Here is an 11,335-nt window from a genome sequence, read left to right as displayed (position 1 = left end):
GCCCTTTATAGTAACAACATTACAGAGCCTTTATAGTAACAACATTACAGAGCCTTTATAGTAACAACATTACAGAGCCTTTATAGTAACAACATTACAGGGACTTTATAGTAACAACATTACAGAGCCTTTATAGTAACAACATTACAGAGACTTTATAGTAACAACATTACAGAGCCTTTATAGTAACAACATTACAGAGCCTTTATAGTAACAACATTACAGAGACTTTATAGTAACAAGAGTGCAGAGCCTTTATAGTAACAACATTACAGAGCCCTTTATAGTAACAACATTACAGAGCCTTTATAGTAACAACATTACAGAGCCTTTATAGTGACAACATTACAGAGCCTTTATAGTAACAACATTACAGAGCCTTTATAGTAACAACATTACAGAGCCTTTATAGTAACAACATTACAGAGCCTTTATAGTAACAACATTACAGAGCCTTTATAGTAACAACGTTACAGAGCCTTCATAGTAACATTACAGAGCCTTTATAGTAACATCGTTACAGAGCCCTTCATAATAACAACATTACAGAGCCTTTATAGTAACAAAATTACAGAGACCTTATAGTAACAACATTACAGAGCACTTTATAGTAACAACATTACAGAGCCCTTCATAGTAACAACGTTACAGAGCCTTTATAATAACAACATTACAGAGCCCTTTATAATAACAACATTACAGAGCCTTTATAGTAACAACATTACAGAGCCTTTATAGTAACAACGTTACAGAGCCCTTCATAGTAACAACATTACAGAGACTTTATAGTAACAACATTACAGGGACTTTATAGTAACAACATTACAGGGACTTTATAGTAACACCATTACAGAGCCCTTCATAGTAACAACATTACAGAGACTTTATAGTAACAACATTACAGAGACTTTATAGTAACAACATTACAGAGACTTTATAGTAACAACATTACATTGCCTTTATAGTAACAAGATTACAGAGCCCTTTATAGTAACAACATTACAGAGACTTTATAGTAACAACATTACAGAGCTCTTTATAGTAACAAGATTACAGAGACTTTATAGTGACGACGTCACAGCCAGCTGCTGCATTAATTACATTAGAACATATGTCACCTGGAGTAAATAGGAACCAGTGAATAATAGATGAAATGTTTCATGTTTGGAATGACATTGTCTGAAATGTACTGAGTGATTGACTTCTGAATTGATTGATTGTTAGTTAGTTGAATGATATGACTTGAGGGATGTGATGTAGTTTTTAATGAGAATGTTAGATGCTGCGAGGTGTGTGAGTGAGTGTGTGTGTGTGTGTGTGTGTGTGTGTGTGTGTGGTGTGACTGCAGCCAGCTGTTCAGATGAAACCTCTGCTCACCTCTCTACTCTCTCCATCTGCAGTCTAAAATAGAGTGGTAGGCAAACATGGATATTCTAGTACATCAGCAAAGTACTGTACTAACCTGGTCCCAGATCTGTTTGTGCTGTCTTGCCAACTCCTCACGCTGTGTGACAATGACCATAGGAGTTGACAAGACAGCACAAACAGATTCATGGACCAGGGGATGAAAGTACAAATAGAAGTAAATAGTATCCAGAGTAGAAGCAGTGTCACTGCAGTAGTTGTTGTGAGTTACTATGTGCCCATGGTCTGTCCATTGCATGTTTGGTGCACTGTCAGCATATTCTAGTGGTCTACTGATTTATAAAGTGTCTTCTGTCTGTCTCTTTCCCCAACATTTATCTAATCTCTCTTCTTCACCCTTTCACTTTCCAACCCCCTTCTCTCTCTCTCTCTCTCTCTCTCTCTCTCACACCCCCCCTCTCAGCCCCCTCTCTCTCTCAGCCCCCTCTCTCTCTCAACCCCCTCTCTCTCTCAGCCCCCTCTCTCCTTCTCAGGTTCAGACCTCTGCACCGCGCCTTCCTCCGCAGGTACCTGGTAACCCAGATAGAACTCCAGGTCTGTAGGCCCATGGCCCTCCATTCTCTCCCCCAGTGAGCGGTGAGCCACGCTGGCCTCCCCAGCCCCCGCCCTGCCCCCGGACCCAGAGCCAGAGCCAGAGCCCAGCCCGGCCAGCCGAGAGGAGGAGCAGTATGTAAGCCTGCCTGAACCACCCACCCCACCACCACCATGCAGGGATGCTGAGACCCTCACTGGTAGGTGTGTGTGTGTGTGAGTATGTTTGTAAGTCTGTGTGAGTGTGTATGAATGTGTGTGCTCATCTACTAACATGAATGAGAAAATAGTTATAGGATGTGATGTGTCTCCTGTTTCTGGCTGTGATACTTTTTGTATTCATAAATAAGTATACAGATTTGACCCCCCCCCCAGATGTGTGTAACACTGCTAACCTGCCGGAAGTTGAGATCATCAGTCTGTTGGAGGAGCAGCTGCCGGTGTATCGGTTACGTGCCGACACCGTCTTCGGTTACGACCATGACGACTGGCTACACACACCGCTACTGTCACCAGATGCACGTATCGACCTGACCACAGAACAGATCGAGGAGACGCTCAAATACTTCTGTAAGTGTTTGTGTGTGAGGGCGGTTATGTGTGCAGTATAGTGTAGGGTTTTTGCTGTGCTAATGCTTGGGGAGATGACAGACAGTTTCCACACAGGTTCTAGATCTTCTCTGTTGCATAACTCAGCAAGTATATTAGATCTCTGTGTGTATAATGTATAGTGTATAGGCCGTGGCTCGGGTGGTTGATGTCCTGGAGGGCAGGTAGTTTGCCCCCGGGTGGGTTGGGCAGACCACACCACCCTCTGGAGAGCCCTGTGGTTGCGGGTGGTGCAGTTGCCGTACTAGGCAGTGATACAGCCTGACAGGAGGCTCTCAATTGTGCATCTGCCACCTTGCCATGGTTAAATGCTGTGGTTTGTGCTTTCAGTTTTGCACAACAGATTTCACAACATATTAAGTGTGTTCTCTCAGGCCCCTACTCTACTACCACATATCTACAACCCAAAATCCATGTGTACGTGTGTGTATAGTGCGTATGCTATCGTGCGTTTGTATGCATATGTCTGTGCCTATGTTTGTGTTGCTTCACAGTCCCCGCTGTTCCATAAGGTGCATTTTTATCCGTTTTTTTAATCGAATTTTACTGCTTGCAAGAGTTGGTGTGTTAGCAGTTGATGTTATTCTTAACACAGACCCCAAAGCAAATCAGGGGGAGAAAAATAGGTTTATTCAAAGAGAACGGATCATAGCTATTATGCTGAGAAGTAGATGTTCATTCTTCCCTGTCCTCAGTGATTCTCCACAGAACAAAGTGACAGGATATAATTTATAACCCCCAACCCTAGCCTGTGGTTGACCAATTAGAATTCCTTGCAGTAAAATTGGGCCAATTGCCAAATAACAAGTGTCCTGTTTCAGGCTCAATGTAGAGATCATTCAGACCAATGAGATCTTGCCACATGTAGCTATGAGTCAAGGACTGAACCCCCTACACAGATTCTAACCAGATGTTGAACTGGAAAACAACTATTTCCATTGATTGTTAATTCCCTATTGACCTCTAGTCCTCTGCGTTGTGTATTATCTTAAAATATTCTTACATGTGGTGTAGAGTTCCATGTAGTCATGGCTCTATGTAGTAATGTGTGCCTCCCATAGTCTGTTCTGGACTTGGGGACTGTGAAGAGACCTCTGGTGGCATGTCTTGTGGGGTATGCATGGGTGTCCGATCTGTGTTCCAGTAGTTCAAACAGACAGCTCGGTGTATTCAACATGTCAATACCTCTCACAAATGCAAGTACTGATGAAGTCAATCTCTCCTCCACTTTGAGCCAGGAGAGATTGACATGCATGTTCTTAATGTTAGCTCTCTGTGTACATCCAAGGGCCTGCCGTGCTGCCTTTTTCTGAGCCAATTGCAATTTTCCTTTGTCCCTCTTTGTGTCACCTGACCACACGACTGAACAGTAGTCCAGGTGCGACAAAACTATGGCCTGTACGACCTGCCTTGTTGATAGTGCTGTTAAGAATGCAGAACAGCACTTTATTATGGACAGACTTCTTCCCATCCTAGCTACTGTTGTATCAATATGTTTTGACCATGACAGTTTACAATCCAGTGTTACACCAATCAGTTTAGTCTCCTCAACTTGCTCAATTACCACATTATTCATTACACGTTTTAGTTGGTATAGGGTTTAGTGAATGACTTGTCCCAAATACAATGCTTTTAGTTTTTGAAATATTTACGACTAACTTATTCCTTGCCACCCATTCTGTAACTAACTGCAGCACTTTGTTAAGTGTTGTAGTTATTTCAGTCGCTGTGGTAGCTGATGTGTATAGTGTTGAGTCATCCGCATACATAGACATAGTACACTTCCTTTAATCAAAGCTAGTGGAATGTCGTTAGTAAAGATTGAAAAAAGTAAGGGGCCAAGACAGTTGCCCTGAGGAATTCCTGATTCTATCTGAATTTCGTTGGAGAGGCTTCCATTAAAGAACACCCTCTGTGTTCTGTTAGACAGGCAACTCTTTATCCACAATATAGCAGGGGGTGTAAAGCCATAACACATACGTTTTTCCAGCAACAGACTATGATCGATAATGTCAATCGCCGCACTGAAGTCTAACAAAACAGCCCCAACTATTTTTTCAGCATCAATTTCTCTTAGCCAATCATCAGTCATTTGTGCAAGTGCTGTGCTTGTTGAATGTCCTTCTCTATAAGCGTGCTGAAAGTCTGTTGTCAATTTATTTACTATAAAATAACTTTTGCTTCCCTCCAGGCCTGAGGGCACACACTTTCTAGTAGGCTTAAATTGAAGATATGGCAAATAGGGGTGGCAATATCATACGCTATCATCCAAGTTGTCAGACCCCAGTGGCTTGTCATTGTTGATAGACAAACATTTCTTTTTTTACCTCTTCCACACTTACTTTATGGAATTCTAAATTACAATGCTTGTCTTTCATAATTTGGTCAGATATACTTGGATGTGTAGTGTCAGCGTTTGTTGCTGGCATGTCATGCCTAAATTTGCTAATCTTGCCAATTAAAAAATCATTAAAGTAGTTGGCAATATCAGTGGGTTTTGTGATGAATGAGTCATCTGATTCAATGAATGATGGAGCGGAGTTTGCCTTTTTGCCCAAAATTTGATTTAAGGTGCTCCAAAGCTTTTTTGCTATCATTCATCTTTGTTTCATAGTGTAGTTACTTTTTCTTTTTATTCAGTTTAGTCACATGATTTCTCAATTTGCAGTACGTTTGGATATCGGTTGTACAGTCAGACCTTTTTGACATTTATTTTGCCTCATCCCTCTCAACCATACAATTTTTCAATTCCTCATCAATCCATGGGGATTTAACAGTTTTTACAGTAATTTTCTTAATGGGTGCATGCTTATTAGCAACTGGGATAAGCACTTTCATAAATGTGTCAAGTGCAATGTCTGTTTGCTCCTCATTATACACCACAGACCAACACATATTATTTACAACATAGAAATCACTATTATCAACAACATAGGAATCACTATTATCAACAACATAGGAATCACTATTATCAACAACATAGGAATCACTATTATCAACAACATAGGAATCACTATTGTCAACAACATAGAAATCACTATTATCAACAACATAGGAATCACTATTATCAACAACATAGGAATCACTATTATCAACAACATAGGAATCACTATTATCAACAACATAGGAATCACTATTATCAACAACATAGGAATCACTATTATCAACAACATAGGAATCGCTACAAAACTTATTGTATGACCTCTTATACACTATATTAGGCCCAGCCTTTGGAACTTTGGTTTTCCTAGATATGGCTATTATATTGTGATCACTACATCCAATGGATTTGAATACTGCTTTAAAACAAATTTCTGCAGCATTAGTAAAGATGTGATCAATACATGTTGATGATTTCATTCCTGTGCTGTTTGTAACTACCCTGGTAGGTTGATTGATAACCTGAACCAGGTTGCAGGCACTAGTTACAGTTTGAAGCTTTCTCTTCAGTGGGCAGCCTGATGAAAGCCAGTCAATATTTAAATCACCCAGAAAATAAATATACTCTCTCTTGATATTACATACATTATTAAGCATTTCACACATGTTATCCAGATACTGACTGTTGACACTTGGTAGTCTATAACAGCTTCCCACCTGAGGGGGCTTTAGGTGAGGCAGATGAACCTGTAGCCATATTACTTCAACAGTATTTAACATGAGATCCTCTCTTAGCTTTACAGGAATGTGTTTCTGAATATAAACAGCCACATCTCCACCTTTGGCATTTCTGTCTTTTCTGTAGATCTTATAACCATGTATTGCTACCACTGTATCATCAAAGGTATTATCTAAGTGAGTTTCAGAGATTGTCAGAATATGAATGTCATCTGTTACTAGCAAATTATTGATTTCATGAACCTTGTTTCTTAAGCTACATATGTTAACATGGGCTATTTTTTACACTTTTCTGGTATTCTTGATTGTTTTCCTTGCTTTACTGGGAAGCTTAGCTGAGGTAGACATGCTTGGGTTATTTATGTTAGTGCAGTGGCCTTCCTGCTAGGGCACTCCACCTCAGTGCTCACAGTATATCTCTGGTTCATAGGCATATGATTACTGCATACAATAGCTGTAAGATCAGCAGAGGCATTCAGGGCAGTTAGAGGGACATAAATTAGGTTACTTACATTGTGTCTTCCAATGCCCCTGGGATAATGTACAGTCGTGGCCAAAAGTTTTGAGAATGACACAAATATTAATTTTCACAAAGTCTGCTGCCTCAGTTTGTATGATGGCAATTTGCATATACTCCAGAATGTTATGAAGATTGATCAGATGAATTGCAATTAATTGCAAAGTCCCTCTTTGCCATGCAAATGAACTGAATCCCCCCAAAACATTTCCACTGCATTTCAGCCCTGCCACAAAAGGACCAGGTGACATCATGTCAGTGATTCTCTTGTTAACACAGGTGTGAGTGTTGACGAGGACAAGGCTGGAGATCAATCTGTCATGCTGATTGAGTTCGAAAAACAGACTGGAAGCTTCAAAAGGAGGGTGGTGCTTGGAATCATTGTTCTTCCTCTGTCAATCATGGTTACCTGCAAGGAAACACGTGCCGTCATCATTGCTTTGCATAAAAAGGGCTTCACAGGCAAGGATATTGCTGCCAGTAAGATTGCACCTAAATCAACCATTTATCGGATCATCAAGAACTTCAAGGAGAGCGGTTCAATTGTTGTGAAGAAGGCTTTAGGGCGCCCAAGAAAGTCCAGCAAGCGCCAGGACTGTCTCCTAAAGTTGATTCAGCTGCGGGATCGGGGCACCACCAGTACAGAGCTTGCTCAGGAATGGCAGCAGGCAGGTGTGAGTGCATCTGCATGCACAGTGAGGCGAAGAGTTTTGGAGGATGGCCTGGTGTCAAGAAGGGCAGCAAAGAAGCCACTTCTCTCCAGGAAAAACATCAGGGACAGATTGGACTGCTGAGGACTGGGGTAGTCATTTTCTCTGATGAGTCCCCTTTCCGATTGTTTGGGGCATCCGGAAAAAAGCTTGTCCGGAGAAGACAAGGTGAGCACTACCATCAGTCCTGTGTAATGCATCCTGAGACCATTCATGTGTGGGGTTGCTTCTCAGCCAAGGGAGTGGGCTCACTCACAATTTTGCCTAAGAACACAGCCATGAATAAAGAATGGTACCAACACATCCTCCGAGAGAAACTTCTCCAAACCATCCAGGAACAGTTTGGTGACGAACAATGCCTTTCCAGCATGATGGGGCACCTTGCCATAAGGCAAAAGTGATAACTAAGTGGCTCGGGGAACAAAACATCGATATTTTGGGTCCATGGCCAGGAAACTCCCCAGACCTTAATCCCATTGAGAACTTGTGGTCAATCCTCAAGAGGTGGGTGGACAAACAAAACCCCACAAATTCTGACAAATTCCAAGCATTGATTATGCAAGAAGGGGCTGCCATCAGTCAGGATGTGGCCCAGAAGTTAATTGACAGCATGCCAGGGCGGATTGCAGAGGTCTTGAAAAAGAAGGGTCAACACTGCAAATATTGACTCTTTGCATCAACTTCATGTAATTGTCAATAAAAGCCTTTGACACTTATGAAAGGCTTGTAATTATACTTCAGTATTCTGTAGTAACATCTGACAAAAATATCTAAAGACACTGAAGCAGCAAACTTTGTGGAAATTAATATTTGTGTCATTCTCAAAACTTTTGGCCACGACTGTACATTTGCCGAAGCATGACAACTCAGGGACACAATGTCTCAACGCAGCCTTATAAGGCTGGGTTGAGGAACCCAAATGATTATAATACAAGCTTTGTTTCCAGAAGGTATCAAAATTGTCAATAAATGTTACACCCACAGAGCTGCAACAATTTCGTAGCCAGTTATGGAGGGCTAAAAGTCTGAACCATTTAATGCCACGATTTAGGGAGGGCAGAGGGCCAGATATTATGGGCTGTTTGTTGAAATCCATCTTCAGCTGTTCTGAGCTGCCCTTCATAATGTAATTTGACCCCACATGAACCATGACAGTATCAACCCCTGGTGACTGACGCACAGCCCGGGCAGCAACCTGGTGATATCCTGAACTTTTGCCCCAGGAAAACACAAAGTCTTTGCCCCAGGTACAGATATATGCCTCACCATCGAACTCCCTATCACAATAGCCGGAATGATCTGGCCTCTGCCGTGTCTCAAAGCCACAGAACTCACCTGAGAAGAGGGCTGCTGAGACACCGGCTGCGTGCTGGCAACAACAGCCAAAGGGACAGAGCTCTGATCCAGAGAGCATGGCCAGGCTGTGCCCAGGCAGTTGATTCTAGGACAAGGAGAGGTAGCTGGAGGGACATCAACAGCCATGGAGGGAGCACCCAAGTCCCCGGCAGAAGACAGCTGGTACAAGGGATCAAAGCAATTTGAAAATCTTAAGTCCGAAGGTGTGGGAAGAAGGAAGACGCGCTGAGAACAATTATTCTCCTTCATTCTGGTTCTGACACGCATCCATTTACGTTCACCTGGAGTCGAACAATGAGCAGCCATTTTCTGGTTCAAGCTAGTAGAGGGGTGCAGTGGTGGAAATGTATCATAGTCCAGGAAGTTCTCATTATGCTCCTCATGGATGTTTTGATTGGAAGCATTTAAAGATGCAGATAGTCACATGGAATCCTTATTCAGTTCAAGGCACTTGGTCAAATGTTTTATTTCTTCATGAAGAGTAATAATCTTTTCTTTACAAATGAAGGTATCCATCGGACCTTTCCCCGTGACAGCTATGAACATGTTGCAGATAATACACTTAATAGCATGCGAGTCCCCAGCAAATTCAATGGAGTTTTCACTGTTGAACGCCAACAGTCCAAGGGAACAAACATTTCCTGGCTGCGCTGGGGACTTATATGCTCCCTCCATGGCTGTGGACGCCCCCCACCAGTGCCTCGCGCAACTGTGTTGTTGTCTGTCTCTCGTTGAATGTGAAGAGCGAGAGAGAAGTGTAGGGGGGAGGGTGATGGCTGGGTCGGTTGTCAGTGGCAGGCCGCCTGCTGTTTCTTGGTGCGCACCGGTCCGGCTGTGTGTTAGCGTTTGGTGTAGTCTCTCAGAGCTGGGTCGGGCTTGTCTCCGGTGTCTGTAGTCGTGGGGAATACAAAATATACAGTTACAGCATGTACTGGCCAACAAGTGGAGTCACACTTACACGCTGTGTGACTTTCCTTTAGTAGTTCTATAGAGAGCGTTGTATAAGTTGAGCTCTTGGTAGCCTGGCTCGGTTGTTGGTATCCAGGTATTAAAGGGTCCGCAAGATGGGCCGCAGATGGAAAACTCTTGATACACACAGGAAGGTGTTGAGTGTAAAAACCCATCAGTGTTGAAGTTCTTGACACAAACCGGTGCGCCTGGCACCTACTACCATACCCCATTCAAAGGCACTTAAATCTTTTGTCTTACCCATTCACCCTCTGAATGGCACACATACACAAGCCATGTCTCAATTGTCTCACTGCTTAAACATTTTTCTTTAACCGGTCTCCTAATTTTGGCAGCCCCCCGCACCTCTCTGATTCAGAGGGGTTGGGTTAAATGCGGAAGACACATTTCAGTTGAATGCATTCAGTTGTACAACTGACTAGGTACCCCCCCCTTTCCTTTCCTTTCTTTCCCGTTCATCTACGCTAGTTGAAGTGGATTTAACAAGTGACATCAATAAGGGATCATAGCTTCTTTCACCTGGATTCACCTGGCTAGTCTATGTCATGGAAAGAGCAGGTGTTCTTAATATGTTGTTTACTCAATGTATAGTGTATAACAGGGATGGGCAACTGGCCGGCCCTTTTGTAGACCGGCGGACCAATCATTAAAAAAATTAATAATAATAGTAATAGTAATAATATATATATATATATATATGTATATATATGGTATAATAATAATATATATATATGGTATAATAATATGGTATAATAATATATATATATGGGATATGGTAGTGGGTATGGTAGCCTCTGCAGCCCCTCATGATAAGTTCTGTTTTTTTTGTTGCTCCACCCTCATCAAAGTTTCCCATCCCTGGTGTATAGTGTATTCCTGAATAGATATCAAATGGGTCTACACCAGGCCTGGGCCAAGGCCTGACCGGGGGCCGTATGCGGCCCGCAACTGATTTTGTACGGCCCGCGGAATCTTGCTCAGATCACATAAAGAATTTGCGATTGTAAAGTTTTGAAAAACGTATTTGTTATTCAAATTAAAAGCCCAATAAATACTCGCCTTTGTGTAATGATTTAATTTAACTCCCACCGCTTGTGGGACATTTATTTTGAAGGTGTGTATAAATAACAACTGCACGAGGACAGACAGTGACTGACAGGCTGTCAAACACGTCACAGTTACAAATAGTAGCTAGCTAGAAATTGCACAAAAAAAAAAAAATTCAAAGATTTCAAATAAAAGGAAAGTAGACAATGAATGTAGGGTAGTCCAGCAAGAGTGGACATCTAAATATGTATTTATTGAGATATCAGGGAAAGCTGTGTGCTTAGTTTGCAAAGAGAGCATCGCTGTCTTGAAAGACTACAACTTGCCCCGACACTTCCAGATGAAGCATGCAGAGAATTATAGGAATATGTCTTCAGAGCAGAGGGCAAGTGCATCAAAATAATTTCTTTCTCAGTTGCAAAAGCAGCAAGAACTTTTCACAAAACTGCATTCAACAAACAACCGAATTGCGAGAGCTAGCTATGTACTGTCCCACAAAATTGCTAAACATAGCAAGCCATTCGCTGAGGGCGAATTCAGTAAATAATTTTTT

The 11,335-nt window shown here is 42.1% G+C and overlaps 1 protein-coding gene across 1 annotated transcript in view; it reads left to right on the top strand.

Annotated features, from left to right (window-relative positions):
- The first annotated feature begins 1,830 nt into the window (after positions 1–1,830).
- The window catches only part of LOC106588779 (trafficking kinesin-binding protein 1-like), a 31,290-nt gene continuing 21,785 nt past the window's right edge, over positions 1,831–11,335 (top strand). Inside the window, exons 1-2 of the mRNA XM_045709615.1 lie at positions 1,831–2,156; positions 2,332–2,526. The gene's annotated coding sequence lies outside the window, so the exon portion shown is untranslated. The remainder of the gene's footprint in view (positions 2,157–2,331; positions 2,527–11,335) is intronic.

Source organism: Salmo salar, chromosome ssa27 (assembly GCF_905237065.1).
Source record: "Salmo salar chromosome ssa27, Ssal_v3.1, whole genome shotgun sequence".
In the NCBI taxonomy this organism is placed as follows: Eukaryota; Metazoa; Chordata; class Actinopteri; order Salmoniformes; family Salmonidae; genus Salmo; species Salmo salar.
Note: the sequence above shows the minus strand (reverse complement) of the source record. Positions and strands in the feature narration are given on the sequence as shown.